The sequence below is a fragment of the Phaenicophaeus curvirostris genome, chromosome Z, assembly GCF_032191515.1.
Source record: "Phaenicophaeus curvirostris isolate KB17595 chromosome Z, BPBGC_Pcur_1.0, whole genome shotgun sequence".
In the NCBI taxonomy this organism is placed as follows: Eukaryota; Metazoa; Chordata; class Aves; order Cuculiformes; family Cuculidae; genus Phaenicophaeus; species Phaenicophaeus curvirostris.
The window spans coordinates 17,422,890-17,439,404 of record NC_091431.1 but is presented as its reverse complement, the minus strand read 5'-3'; positions in this window follow the sequence as shown (position 1 = coordinate 17,439,404).

Sequence of the window (16,515 nt, the reverse complement as noted above, 5' to 3'; positions counted from 1 at the left end):
CAACCTGAGGAAAATAATGAATGTATTATATTTTAATGACTTACAAACTTTTCAAATATTAATGATCATGCAGACTGTTTTGGCTACTGTATTGGAATATTATTTAGATTTTAATTATCTTCATGAAGCAATAAAGCATGTTTTCCAGGCTCTATAATTTGCATGCCAGTGCATGGCTGATAGAAAGTCAAAAAATTATGACTAATTCCATTCTTAACTGAGTTATTTATATACAAGAAAATAAGGAAAAAAAATGATCACAAAAATAAAATCCAGAAAAGGTTCTGCTGGAGGTTGCCTACCTTAAGCCAGCTACAGAGACGTGGAATTCATGAGCTGTAATAGTTGCTGAATACCAGGCTGCCTTTCAGAAGTCTGCCTTTTCACTAAGCTGTCATGAAAATTATGCTGATCATAAACCTGAACATATGCTGATCATAAAAGGGAGCACTATATTTCTTTCAAAACAAGTCAAATCACTCTCGGTAAAAAAGAGTGGCAACGTGAAAACTCATTTGTGAAAATTAACTAGATTTAAAGTAGATGGCTGTCTTTGAAGTAGCTGAAGGTGTACAGCACTTGCTGTGAATGCCCTCTTTGTTTCTTTGGGTTAAGAGTCTGGCAAGGCAGAACACTTCTTCAAATGAAAAAGACAGCTCTTTACTTTAATAAAGAGAGGAAACCACCAAATTTGTGAAGAGTAAAAGAAGTCTGTTATGATCAATGTGAATACTGACAATTCCACCCAAAGTCTGAGCCATATCAAAATTCCTGCTAGTTTGTGCAGGGCTACAGAGAGCAAGGGAGCCTTAGAAATAGACAAGTTCCAGCTAATGGAAGAAGCCCCTTTGAGGGTATGGCATGAAATGTCTCAAGAGGTAGAGGACAGTAAGGGTTGTTCTGCCCAGCAAACAGTTCTTTCATGGAAAGACAACCTCTATCAAAGAGAGAAGAGTGTTTATCCTCCAAGGAGCAATAAGTTAAAGCTAGTTGTCTAGGCAGTTACTAGCAAGATAGCATATTGGCTTCCCTTCAGCTTATTTTTCTTCCAAGAGCTCCTACCCTCACCACAGAATCCCAGAAGGTTTGGGTTGGAAGGGACATAAAAGCCCATCCAATTCTACTCCCTGCCATGGGCAGGGACACCTCCCACTGGATCAGAGGCTTAAAGCCCCATTCAGACTGGCCTTGAAGCTCTCCAGGGACGGGGCAGCCACAACTCCTTTGGGCAACATGGGCCAGGGCCTCACCACCATCACAGAAAAATATTTCTTCTTTACATCTCTCCTAAATCTCCCCTCTTTCAGCTTAAAACCATTCCTCCTGATCCTATCCATGCATTCCCTGATCAAGAGCCCCTCCCCAGCTTTCCTGTATCCCCTAGAGGAAGCTGCTCTAAGGTCTCCCCAGAGCCTTCTCTTCTCTGGGTTGTACCCCAACTCTCTCAGCCTGTCCTCATACGGGAGGTGCTCCAGCCCTTGGATTATCTTGCAGGTCTTCAGGATGAAGCTTTGCAGCTGATGCAGTTGGCAGCTTGGTGCTACAATGTAAAGTGAGGTTTAAGCCTGTTTATGAGAATACAGAAACTCAATAACTGCAGCAGTTTAGATGTTTCTTGTGTGTTAACTATGTATGAATGACTGAATTGCTCCAGCTTTAATTCGTTCCTGCTTGGGACTTCATATCTTTGTTCCCTGTGAAGGCTCAGTGGGAGTGAAGTGAATTTCACCCAAAGGCATTTCCTCCAAAACACTGTCAAACATAAATTGGGTGGGTGGAGAGCTTTGTGGAAAAGGACTTTTTTTTAATTATTATTATCTGATCTCTTTTATACATGTTAATCTTCAAGTTGCTTTGTAACACTAGCAGATAAAATGTTTGGGTTTAAGTTGTCATTTCTTGAAACAGCTTTACAGACAGCATTTAAAAGTACTGAGGCTTTCTTTTTCCTCTATAAATCAAAACAGAAGTGCTCGTTAAATTATTAGTATTCTCACTGTTATACATTCTGTAACAAATGTGGAAATAAATTATTTCCTGGCCTAGATTGTATGTACCTACAGAGAGAAAAAAAATAGATTAGTAAGGCAGTAATAATCTTTTTAAACTGGATTGCTGAAGATTAAACTGGAAATAGCCATAATTATTCTGTACTGTGCAATTGCCATTGCAATGGATGCTCCATCGTTTTCCTGCATGTCATCTGACAACTTCTCAAACCCACCAGAAAGACCTGCCTTGTTACCGTTGTTTTCTTATGCCTTGGCTAAGTTTTCCTTAATTATTTCTCCAATTCTGTCAGCAATGTTATTGCTCCACTAGTTTAAAGGTTAAACAAAGCACCAAATCTGTCAAAGTGAGTGAAACCAACTGGTGAAGAGCTATCAGAAAGTAATCAGTGCTAATAGGTACATAATGGCTAACAGGGAGCTGTTTGCACTGAGATACATCACAGCAGACAGAACACAGACCTCGTTGAAATCACACTTAAAGAAAACATGGAGTACTACGGCCAGCTTGTTGCTCAAAACAACTTGAGAAATACCTTCCCCCCTCCTCAAATCCACCAGAAGGGATCCGAACCTACATACCCTTTCAAAAATAGTGGGTAGTGCAACCACGAAGGCTTTGCTGTATCTCGAGCTCCTCGCGGGGCTTTTCTTCCCTTGCGCGTTTGACACATGAGGTTAAAAACATGAAAAACTGTTGGTAGAATTTCAGCGAGATATAAGGGCAAATGTCAAAAGTACCCATTTTAAGGCATTTAACCTTTCCCAGCATTTTTTCTGAAATAGTTTGAAGAAGCTGCCAAAAATGTTTCATAAGCCCTTTTTCATCTTTTAATTTTTCCCCTTCTGAAGAAAATTGTGTAGCTCATTAGCAGTTCCTTGGAATCTTATGCAAAACATAACTGCTGGCTGTGATTTTTTTTTTCCTGCATTGTCACCCAAAGATATGTTGTAAGAAGTGCTTGCAAAGATTACTTTTAAGCACTTGGAGCTTGATCTTGCAATAAGTTGAGTCTTGCAAGGTGTTGAGTAGTGTTAAATTAATGAAATCATTGCAAAGTGAACAGCCCAGCACTGTTCACAAATAGGTTCTGAGTGTGTTGTATGGTAGGACTAATTTCTTGTTGAATTTGTCTAAGACTGCTTATTACACGAGAGAAATTTCATTGTACAGCCATCCTTCCGCACATAACAGTCATTTCCTCCCGCATTAGCAGTCTGAATCAGTTGGACAAGGCAAAGGAGATGTTAAAACATTCATTTTCGCAGCTTAGATTCATGCCACCTGCTAACAAAGAGTCCGTCGCACCAAACCTTTGACTGTCTTCCAGGGATCATATTTTGGTATGGATCAAATATCTTCTAAGAATATTACAGCATATTTCACATGGGGGTGGGGGGTTACCTTTGTGCATTTAGAATTAATGATCTATCTAGAAATTCTTATTGTTTGCCCCTACTTCTACTGAGAAGAATGAACAAAATATCATGCAGAAATTTATCTCTTTTATGAAATATCTGCCATTCCTGCTCCTGAATGTAAACAGAATCGTTGAATTATTTCTGTGGTGCATTTCCAATAATTCTGGAAGGGAATTTTCTGGCTCACTAGTACTTTTCTCGTAGCTATGTGGGATTTTTCAGCTTTATTTTGGAAAAAAATGCACATATGTAAAGGTATCTGAAGTAACAGAGAACTGACTTTTATTCAATTTATACGTCTTCGTCATGTAAAGCAAAGTTCTGTCTTCAAGTAGCATGTTTGTCCTACTCCTACAACCTCAGGGAGACCATTAGAATAAAACACAGTGTTGGTAAACTTTGTTTACCATGACAGAGAATTTCCAAGAAGGGAATGTAGATGTTGTCATACTAGATTACACGAGAGGCTTATTTAGCCCTGTTTTCTGTCCCTTGAAGTGACATCAATCATTGAACTATCATTGATTTAAGTGAAAAAGGTGTGAGAACTCAGCTACAGAGAAACAAACACTCACCTTTCATGCTGGTCCCTGGCTAAAGTGTGAAAAATGACAGATTTTCAAAAATATCTTCAGTTTTTAAATAATTGCTTTGTATAGTTTGGATCTTCACCTAGATATTTACTCCATTAAACAATTTGCTTCAAATCCTGTTGATTTCAGTGAATGCTGCTGTTCTTTCTTGCAGACATGCAGAAACAAAAAATTCCAAGTTACCTTCCCTTTAATCGAGGAATTAAAATCTACTTGTGATATTCTCACCAAGTTTTTTTTCTGAACATTTTTTTGTTTTCTCATCTACTCTGTGAACACCTTCTCATTATTGTCTTTTTTTTGAAGGTACATATTACTTTCCTAATCATACCGCACTACTGACATATACAATGGCAAGCTAATTAATTGTTTGAAAACGATTAAAAAAATGAAATACAGAAAAAGACTTTTTTTTGCATTTCAATATACCTAAATGCATCACCTTTTCAAAAATACTGGTTTTCTAGAGGGTTGCCCATGTAAAACAATTAAATCATGTAATGTAATTAAAACCAAAAGACATGCCTTCTAAAAATATGAAAATTTCACCATTTCTTTTACATTTTCAAGGTAGTGTTTGTCTTTCTTCAAATGTATCACAATTTGAAAAAAAAAAAATCCAAACTGATATTACAGGTACCAAAAAGCAGCTTTCAGGCCTTTCCTAAGGATGAACTGTAACGTGCATATGAACACATGGCTCTATTCTCAAAGCTTTAGGACAGAGCACCAGGGCTAATTGATACCATAAGGATAATTTAAAGTAACAGAAAGCTATCTCCAAATTTTAGTCTGGCTTTGAGACATGCCCTTCCACATCCAAAATGTATCAAGGACTCCTTAAGTCAGAAGCAATCAAGATCTTGTTTTGACCTCCTTAAAAAAAATAGCTTCACTTCTAACACACCACTGAACTTAATATCGATTCAGAGGAAAGGGTGAATCAGCACCATTATTTCTCCCTTGGCCATAGAAAGAACAGAGCTGACCCTATTTAACCGGTGAGATCTGCTGAAAGCATAGGCCAGCATGACTGAAAATTTCTAGAAAAAAACCTCTGCAGCTGATGCAAGAATAACTGATAATGGTCAAAACATGGAAGTATGTGTGCAGAGAGAAAGAGATTTGGAAATAATGACTTTTAAACCTTTCAGATAGATCTCTGAACTTTGTTTTTAACTTAAGGACAGAGGCATTTCTATTTAAAAATAGCACTTTTAACCTATGAAATTATGTTTTTATTATTACAATTTGTACAGTATGTCTATATATCCATATAAAAAGAAAACATACTAAGTTTCTTGGTTTGGGATGTTTGTGCCAAATTTCAGTAAAGGAGACCATTCTACTACTGAGTTTAAATTCTTGAAAGCCGATGCTTAAAATGGGAATATTAAAACTTTCAAGGGAAAACTAAGTTTTATTATTCTTCATCACAAAAGTATTTACCTGCCTGCCTAGCATTTCAAATTTTCTCAGGATCAAAGCAAAAGTTAAAAGGTCAGGTAAAAAACCCAAAATTTTCCAGTTGCACAAGGCTACAAAAAGGCACTGCAAGCTTAGTAACTGTAGCAAAGCTTAATTGGAGGGCTATATCATGAGATATCAATCACTGTTAGCAAAGCAGTGTGAATTTTTCAAGTCCTACTGTAATAATTCACCAGCAAAAGAGATAAATTAATGACTGAGTTTGCCGGTTTTTAGATGAAATAGCCACAGAGCATTGTATTTGATCATTTAAGTATTTCTTAATTCTTCTAATAGCTCAACACATAATATATCACTTGGAATTTAAACAATCTCGGGGTTGGGGGGGGAGTTTGCTAAACCACTTTACTTAAATTCTTCTAGTACTCCTGTCTAACAGTCATCCAGTTATTAAGTTATTTGTATTTGACCAATTAAGTCATTTGTTTAACTCAGGAGAAGGCCATGTAGAAATACAGGATTTGTTTCTGATTCTCTGTCCTGTTCACAGACCCTTAAGTCTTGTTTTCTGTTTAACTTATGTTCTTATTAGCTACTTACAGAGAAACTTTTTAACACATGCAGCAGATCAAAAAGCTCTGCGTCATTTTTTATCTTCAATGTGCGTTTATTTCTATGTTTGTGCCTAATTTACCCTTGGACCACTAATTTTTGGTGTATATTTTTTTGTGTTTGCTTAAATCATGGTAGCAGTCAGTTGATACTTATGGATGACCATTTTCTGTGGAAAATTAGGACTGTAAAAGAAGCATATTTAGACTTTCACAGAATTACAGTATATACAAGATAAGATAAGATATTTAGGTTTATGTGTATGTGCACATATACAGACACATGTATAAGTGTAAAGCTAAGGCATTTAATTTAACCTATAAAACTAGAATTGCTTTTGTTTAGTTACAGTGGTAAAAAAATCAGTACTTCATGACGCCCAAGAAGAAATCAGACACTCTTCAAACCTCTGTCTGCCTTTTTTGATGTTCCTTTGTTTGGGTCCATTTATACAGCTTAATATTGAATGATACTTCTGCAAGAATTCTTTGTTAATCATGGACTGTGTCATTTGCCCTTGAGTACATTCTGTGGCATCTAAAAATAGTGCGTGGTATATTCCACAGGTCATGCGGGATGGTCACCTTGTGAATGGTTGTTATAAATAAGGGCTTTGGGGGTCAAACCTGTCTTTTCTTTGAAGAGGTTAGAAGGTTTCACCCAGAAAGCAACATCAGCCTTGAGTTTAGAAAACCAGTTCCCAAAAGGATTCTTTGGGCAAGCGCCTTTAAATAGCTAAGAGTGAGAGAAATGGCACTGCAAATGTCAGCTTACATAAACCCAAATGAGAAAAGATGAGAAAATTGTGCCCTTTCCACAAGGACAGAATCTAACTGCTCTAAAATCATTAAAAAGAAAAGCAAAACAAAACAAAAAACAGACTCAAAAAAAAAAAGAGAAAGGTTACTTATCACACAGGTATTGCTGTACACCAGTATGCCCCTCACCTTGTCTCTTCATACTGATTACATACTTGGGGTAGAAAAGTACCTCTCCTCTGTATTTCAGGTTCTATGTTGTTAATTCAGACCATTATTTAATTTGCTTTCAGTTTAAATGCAAGATTTGAATTAGAGGATTCTGATTTCCCTGTCTCTGATGCTATTAAACTCTTTCCTATCATTCAATAATTGTAGCAGTGAGATGTCCAAGTCACTTAAAAAAAAAAATAAAAAAAGAAAAATAATGCAGAAACTCATAAAAAGCTCACGTAAGGTGGCTTTGGATTAAATATGACCTTTAAATTCTCAGCCCAGACCCAAAGGCAAACAATCAAGAGCTTGCTCATTCCTTGTAAAAATGCTAAAAAAGAGGAGGCCATTCAAGTTTTGTAGCATCATGGCTCGTTGTCACCATGACGAAGATTGAGCAGGGAAATGTGTTTATTGTTTAATGTAAGAGGGAAGGTAGCAGTTCAGGTTTTACGGAAACAGCAGTGGTGAACGAGTTGTTAAATGAACGGTCACGCTGTAGTAGGAAGCAGATACTTTTTTTAACCCACCCAACAGAGTAGCTGCTTATAAATCCTATAAAGGCAGTTTAAAAGGTACGTAAGCACAGTGGAGTTAGTATAAATATTTTTATCATTTATATCCTTTGTTGAGTTTCAATTAGATGTCAACCTGCAGCAACTTTTACCTAGCACATTATTAGTCTGGATTCTTGTAGGACCATAAAGTAAACACCAATGCCATTGTTAGCTGAGGTGAAAGGCTACTGGTATGAGGATAAGTATTCAGAACTCCTTAATATCTTTCTGATGCAGGATATTCTCCCCTGATTTGGTAATTACTCATTTGTTATGTAAATTTCATCAATATACACTGGCGTAAAAGCTTTTGGAAGAAGAAGCTGTTGGTAGAGGGTACATGCAAATCTAATGAACTATAAAATGAAGCACACACAACGACCTGTATGCTCTAAAGAAAAGAGATAAAAAATGCAAGAGCTAGGGAAAATGAGGGCACATGCATTTCTAAAAGCTTCTGGACCAAACATCCATCTTCATGCCAAGCTTGAATGATATCAGTAATGGCAGAATATTGTACCTCCTGAAAAAGAAGTTACCCGCTGTCAGAATATCTCTGAGAAAGGCAGAAAGCAGGTATCACAAAGCTGAGTGCCTCCAGGACACTGGTCTCCTGCAAACACCCTCTCATTTGGTTTGTGATCAGCATAAACCTAGTCCCACTTCAGTCAGGACTGTCTTAATTTTAGAGCTCAGGTGAGTGTTTATAGAAAAAAAAAGGAGAAAAGGAAAAAGAAGAAAGAATGAATGCAAAGCACATTCTCTTCCCTCGAAGAAAGACTCAACTTTGTGTTGTAGGGAATTAATAACTTAGATCATGACAAACAAAACACAATCCCACAAGGAATGTGCTAACAGCACAGCAAATTCACAGTACATATAATTAGTAAACTATCTGAAAGTAGAGAGGCAAAAAAAAATGCAAGTAAAGCCCCCATATTTTTTAATCTCTCTCCCCATGCCTATGTTTGGAAAATATTGCTGCTCTCAGATAAATCTCAAAACAGCTTCACAGGTATACAGCTTCCCCAGGAAAGAAAACAATCATGAGTTCATTAAAAAAGAACCAACCTGAGTCACACAGGATTGCTGTCAAGAGAGCAGAAACTCAGACTGAAAGTATGTATTAGCAGGGGGGGTTGGAGTTTTTCTGCATGCTTGTGTCTAGACTTCAGTGCTGAGTGACTCAGCAAAAGCATTTGCGTGATGAGCTCTGTGGAAATGCAGCCTTAAAGGATTAAATTTGATTTTTGATAGCAGAAGGATATTGGACACCATAACAAAAGACAATTTGAATTTTTCATGTTGGAATTCTCCAGTATACCATTGTGGTTGTACTATTTGAGTATTATAGGAAAGGATACCATCACACACACACCTCCCCCACCAATGAGACTAATTTTCTGATTGCAGGCTGTAACCCTAGTAGATAAAAGTACACTCAGATGACTCTTCTGAATCATTGTCTCTGCAAAAAATCTGTAATTAGTAGAACTGGCACGTTATCTTTTCTTGCTGGAAGTTGGGTCTTTCTCAAGCTTAGTTAGTAATACCAAGGTAAGAATTCCATCAACTTCAGGGTCAAAATTTCTCTTCAAAACCCCTTCTTGTAGGACATAAAAATCCCCCTGCCTTGTAAAATCAGCTTCTGAAACAGGATGGAAAAAAATGAGCTTTTTAGTTGGGTGGGAAGTGGATTTTTTGAAATCTAAATAACAACCAACAAATCTTATTAAATAAGTCAGGTGCACATTTGGGATCAGTCTTATTTCAGAGGACTTTAGTATCCTCTATGCATCTTCTACAATGTTGTATTCCTGATGGGGCCTTTTTATATGAAAATTATTTACATGACAATTAAGAAAAACAAGGTAAGAGATTATCCAAAGTTATTTATACCAAAGGGCTAAACAAAGGATGAGAAAGCTATTTGATCCTTCAGTTTAAGTCTTTGCAAGAAATGCAGCTTTGGCATTTGGTTAATGGCAGCTTCTTTAAGACGCTTCACTGTATGCACTGCAAAAAGGCAGAGGGCTGGGCGGGGAGAATAAGGACTCAGGCCAGCACTGAGATGCTTTTTCTGAAGGACTGTGAATAAACGACCCTAATTTACAATTCCGGGGATCTGTAAATACTTTACATTAGTTTTATAAGTTTCAGTGTCCCTTGAAAAGAAAAGCTTACAAATACTAATTTAGTTGTGTATTCTTCTCCAGTCATTTGCACGTTACAAGTCAGGGCTTGCCAAATTATCTACCAAATCCACAGGGCTGTGCTGCTGCATTTCCTTCAGAATCACAGAATCATGGAATGGTTTGGGTTGGAAAGAACCTCAAAGCCCATCCTGTTCCAACCCCCTCCCATGGGCCACTAGACCTCCCACAGGATCAGGTTTCTCAAAGCCCCATCCAGCCTGGCCTTGAACACCTCATGGGATAAAGCAGCTACCATTTCTCTGGATAACCTGGGCCAGGGCGTCACCACTCTCATAATGAAGAATTTCTTCGTAATGTCTAATCTAAACTTTTCCCCTTGTGAAAAGCCCCTCCCCATCTTTCCCATAGCCCCTTCCAGTACTAGAAGCTGCTCTAAGTCCTCCCCAGAGCCCTCTCTTCTCCAGGCTGAACAACCCCAAATCACTCAGCCTGTCCTTGTATTGGAGATGCTCCAGCCCTCTGATCATCTTCATGGCCTCCTCTGAACTTTTTCTAAGAGATCTATGTCCTTCCTGTGCTGAGGGTTCCAGAATCAAATGCAGGACCCCGGGTGGGTTCTCATGAGAGCAGAGTAGAGAGGCAGAGTGCCCTCCCTCAACATGCTGGTCCGACTCCTTTTGACATAAAACCCCAAAAGTTTCAGTCCATACCTTTAAAAAGTGACCTTCATTTCCAAGCCTTCACAGCAATCTCTACAGCCTGGTAGCATCCCAGGCGGGAGCATCCCACTCACACAACAGTGTTCTCCCTGGCAGGGAACATAGCCATGTGCTACAGTGACCAGGAGCATGAGGTGCTCATGCCCTGCAGTCAGATTCGCTCCCTGTCACAGGATTTGCACCCAGGTTAAAGCAAGAAAAGGCTGAATTTCATCAGCTTCTTTCTAGATCCTGATAATTAAGGGTAGGTAAGAACAAGAAACTCGTCTGCTTAATGAGCAGTAGGGAAGAAACAGGGTTTCCAGAAGCAACTAATTGTTCCATGACTTACCGGTAGAATACCCCAGAACTTTCTTAAGTGTTTTGAGCCAAATTCTAGGGGATCCTGTGAATATCACAGTGAAGCTGCCATATTGAGTTCAGACTCTACTTTTCTTCCCTTTCTACCCTCCCTGCCCCCAAGAGAGAGAATTATCAAGTCACTTTTTGTTTATCAGAGAAGCAGGAATCAAATTATGCTAAAAAGTAAACAAATAACATTCAGCTTGTGAGCCCTCTGGTTACAGGGTTTCTCTCCACCCAGTGAATCTTTCTGCATAAATGTTGAAAAACATTGCTAGGAAACAAACAATGCAGCCCTTTGACAGGTTAGCATCCCCAATGCCCTATTAATTAAAGGAACGCTGTAAATTTAGCTATGACTCTAAAAATTGAAACAAAATCTACTGAAGATATGACTTAGTAACAATTAATAATTATCCCAAATAGCCCAGGGTATCTGTCATTAACTTTCTTTAACACCTCTTTCTTGTCAGGGTCAGGCATTTAGCAACACAGTTTATAGGTGCAATCCTATTTATGATAGCTTATATTGGAAATGAAAGTCATCTTCATTGTGAACTTATCTTGACAAATAATGTCAAACTCTCAGACTCTGTGTCACTCATTTACTGCTAAACCATCTAGAAGCTGCTGCCACTGGATTTAGCCTTCAAAAGCTTGTCGCTGTTTGACATGTTAGAAAAGGTACTGATACTCATAGTAATTGGAGAGCCCTGGCAATGACCTTGTCCTTCTCCTAAGCCCCGGCTAATCCTAGGTACGATACCTCAGCTGGCAGCATGATTATTATCTGTGGCTATAGCTTTTCTTATAGGCACACATGCTCCAGAAAGGGCAAGGGAAAAAGTAATAATACAGTACAGAGATTAAATGTTTTTACTTCAGCTGACCCTCATATTATTTTGGGTATTGGTTTCACGTTTTTTGGAATTAGTAATACTTTTCAATCCCTTCATTTATCTAATTTATATTTTTTTTACTTTTATAGTATTTACTTCAATTAGAAGTACAAAAATTCCTCACAAATGGCAACAAACTACTTTACACATTCATGAAACCAGTGCCAGTATTCATTGTCCTCCACAGTTGCTTCTGCCCTGCTGAGTCTTCTGTTTGAACAAACTAAGATGGCAGAGGGGAACACTTTGGGGCAGCTTTCCCTCCTTCCAGAGGACAACAACTACCAGAGCAATATCTAAGATAGATGAGACTCATAATTTCGAAGTTCATATACACAGTCAAATGCACACCTTGCATTTTGCAAAAATCAAATAGCACAGATCACTGTATACAGGTGTCATATTTTACGTCAAAAAACACTTTAAAATGTTCTTTATTCTGAAGGTTGCAAGATCCATAGTTTGAGGAGAGAGTCCCACTGGGAACATAATTATTGTGTTCCAACTTCCAGATAATAAAAAGATATAACCAGCTACAAAATCCATATCTTGGTACAGTTGATTTTCCTATCAACCTTGGTTTCAGAGGTAAAAAAATGTTAACTAAGCTGGTAGCAAACATTAACAATCTTGTATCATCTTCCAGTTTTTCATTTCTACACTTAGAACAAAATTTCCACTTTAAAATTTTTTTAAATATGGGAATTTTTGAAAGGCTGGTGAATTCAGTATTGAGAGATGTTACAGAAATGTTTTTCTTATAATTTTATTGGGTTTCTGAGAATATACTAAATAAATTTACTGAAAAATTCCATTTGTACAGGTGATAAATTATTGACCATTCAATGTATGAGGGAAGGATCTGCAAAGACCAGAGGAACAGGGTGTTTGCAAATTGCGTAAAAACTGCACATACACGAGTTTTACCTGTGTTAGGTCATGACCATGGGTTCTCTCAGGCTTAATTACACAGAGACTAAGTATTTTATCTTCCTATTCCTCTAACTGAAGCAAAACCACCCGTAGATCTAACTTTCTGGAAAATAAGTTACAATATCTGGTTAACTGTCTTTACCAGTCATACTAATCTACTTCTTAATTGGTTTACTTATCATTCTGCAAGAGGAAGGTCATTTCTATGTGTGGTTTCTCTTCCATCTGTATCTGGTTTTGTTCTGCCCCCGGCATAGGGCATTTTCTTTCCATGTAATCAACTTCCTCAGACAGACCAGAAAGATGCGGACACAAACACAAAGCTCAGGGAGTTGCAAGAAGTAGTTAGAATCAAGAGATATTGAAGGACGGATGATCCATGGGTGGCGCCTGCTCAAATACAAGCTTGAGAAGTATTGTGAATTACAGATTCAGAGAATGCAAACTACCTGCAGAGATTTCTATGTCCTTCAGAGTTTCCCTGGCCACTAACAACACAACACATAACTTCCTTTGCTCAGCTTTAAGCAAGCTCCAGGATCAGCCCAAGGAAGTAGGAATAACCATTGGATAGAGTGGAGGAGGAGTCAAGAAGAGATAACGTGAGACCATTTTTATCAGTGCCTGAATCCCACTAATTATTAAATTCTTTGTCAAACTAGATATACAGCCTAATTCTGCCCTGATGATGAGCTATCACCCTTGTGAGGAGCAGGGTTAGACCCCTGTCTTTACTAAAACAATAGTCTCATACTTACACGTTGGAAATTGAGGGTGTTGAATATATGCACTAAAACTGACTTAATGAATGGAAGATTATTAAACTTTTAGATATACAAAAGTTAAAATTAAAAGGTAATTTATTTTCACATTATACATATGTAAAATTATCCATCTGAAATGTTTTTTGCACCTTTATTCAGATATAAGCTACACTGAGAAAAGATAAAGTGTACTTTTTATACTCTCTCCAAATCCAATATTTCTAAGACTAATTTCTTAGACAGATATGATGAAAAGGTCCCTTTAAACTTTTCTCCAAACTCAAACCAAAATTTCCTTGAAGATATGAAGTTTCAGTAATAATGAGACAAAACTTGAAGGAAAAAAAAACCCAAATCCAGTTCTTTTTAGAGTCTTAGCAACTCTGTATGTTACAAATGAACTCAACTCTGTAATATTTCCAGCCCAGTTTTACAGACATTTAGATGAAATTTAGAGGAAAATCTTCCCCAGCCTGGGCTGAATAAGCCCAGCTCCTTCAGCTTCTCATCATGAGACAATGCACCAGCACCTGACCAGCTTCGGTAAATTTGACCCAGCTTATAGATGTCTTTTTCATTCTGGAGTACACAAAGCTGGGGATTGTATTATAAAGCATTGTCTGATCATCATCATAAAGTACAAGTGTGCAACGAGTTGTTCCATTTTCTCTGTACAATCAAATTAAGAAGCATGTAGAGCCGCAATGCCCTTGGAAGGAATTGTAATCAGGCAGACTCAAGATGACACTTTAGCAGACTTGTGGGACGCACAACAGCTTCTGTCAAGTCCACTACCATGTCATGCATGCAGTTCCCCAGCCACATAACACAGGCATAATTCCTAAATCACAACGTTGCAGACAAATAAAAAATACAACACAAATAAATAAAAAAGGCAATAAAAAGTCTTTGAGTTCTATTCAAACCTCGAAACACTCAAATACTCATAAGAGTAGCACAGAACTTCTTGGCGAAAACAGCTTTGTTAATGATTCATTTTGAGTTTAACATCAGTATAACACAGGTTAGGTTGATCAAACCACTTTCAAACCTCTGCAAACTTTTGCCAATGTGCCATAAGATTGTACAGAAAATCTGTAGCAAAGAAAATTGCTATTGGCAAACTTTCATTATGAGGAAAAACACCTTACAGAATTTTTATTTTTTTTGTGTAATCAGGCTATTATTTTACATCTTGGATGCTTTCCTTACACCTCTGTTACAGCCCGTTTACCACTCCATGGAAATTACATAGCAGGAAGTGCAGAGGATCAAGAGAAGAGTTAGCTTAATGGGGGAAATTTTAATATAGAAGAGGTGGAAGATTTCTGAGGTTCTAGCACTTTAGAAACATGTAAACTGGAAAAGGCCTGAGACCTCTGGAATGATTCCTGCAACAAAGAGGCAGTTTGGGAAGAAATGGTATATTAGGTGTGAGGGAGATAAAAGATGAGTATCTAAGATAGCAAACAGTCTTTTCTGTAGTCTTATATGTGGGATATCACTTCCACTGACATAATTTTATTTTTCTTCTTTTTAACTTGTTTAAGTTCTCAAGGAAGGAAAAGTATGTAAAGAGACAAAGTATTTCTTCTCATAACTCATCCATTTGGAAAACATAAGGAAACTTTCAGACATGGAAAGCTGGACCTGTCAGGCAGATGGTTAGAAAAAATGGATGTGTTTTTGAACTTGTAAGCCCTTCGGAGATGTTTTTTCCAATTTTTATCAGTTGCATAATAAACACATCACTTCTCTTTATGTTTCTCTCTTTTTTCATTTGTATCTTTATACCACTATATCCAGAAGACTATTAAACATTCAACGGTTTCCCTCATAAATTTAAGAGTCTATGTAATCCTTTATTGTCCAGCTTTGCTAATGCTTGTTTGCTGATTTAATGAATTTATAGCAGTGCTTGGTTTTATATTGGCTATTATCACAACTAAAGAAAGACATCCTGCTGCCGGCATATTCCAGGAACCAGCAGCAGTGCATATGGAAATAGAATATGTAGGTCTTGCAACTGTAATAAATAGTTTTTGAAAGAAAGAGGTCACTTCAGTTCTTATTGAAGGCAACTGGTTCATGCAGAACATGAAAAAAAGTGCATCTGCATTGAAACTACACAAATACACCATGTCATAATTACAGTATATAATATATTAGGATGCTACTAATTTTCCTGTGCTGAAATATACATGAAAAGGGAAATAAAAACAGGTCAGCTTCTGCATAAAGCACTTTTGTCCTCACAAAGACCAGAAAGTTAAGGGGACGCTTGCAACTTGAAATACAGTCAATTGCAAAGAATAATTTAAATGTTGTAAGAGAAATCAGATCAGTCCCTTAAGCAGCCCACCAATTTCCACTTCTTTACAGACATTTCTTTTTTTTTGATAAATGTTTCTCTCTTCACTTTTGCATTGTGGGAGACTTGCACAACTAGAAGGTGAATGTGACAAATGAGCTTCCTATTTACATGAAAGAGATGAAATGCACAGAAGTGTTTTGAGGCACAAGAAAATGGAAATATTAATAGATATCATTTAATAATCCTTTTCATCATAATAATCTCAGGAAATAAAAATTTAATTTTAATTCTACTTATATTCAAGTTGGATTTGCAAAAACTTGTGGAAAACAACTGAAGTATCAAAAAAAACAGCATTGTGGTTTTCTTTTCACTAGTACAGGAGAACTTTTCATTGCTCACCTACAGGAATTGAAATAAAATCAAAATTTTGACCTCTTCAAGTCTCAGACTACTCTTGGGTACAAATACTCATGATATGGAATTGTTGGAATGACTCCAGAGGAGGCTGCAAGGATGATCTGAGGGACGGAGCACCTCTGCTATGAAGACAGGTTGAGAGAGTTTGGGTTGTTCAGCTTGGAGAAAAGAAGGCTCTGGGGCAGCATCCAGTACTTGAAAGGGGTGACAGGAAAGCTAGGGAGGGGATCCTGATCAGGCAGTGCAGGGAAATGGATTTAAATTGGAAGGGTAAAGATTCATTTTAGACATTAGGAAGAAATTCTTCATGATGAGGGTGGTGAGGTCCTGGCTCAGGTCGCCCAGGGTAGATGTGGCTGCCCCCTCCCTGGAGATG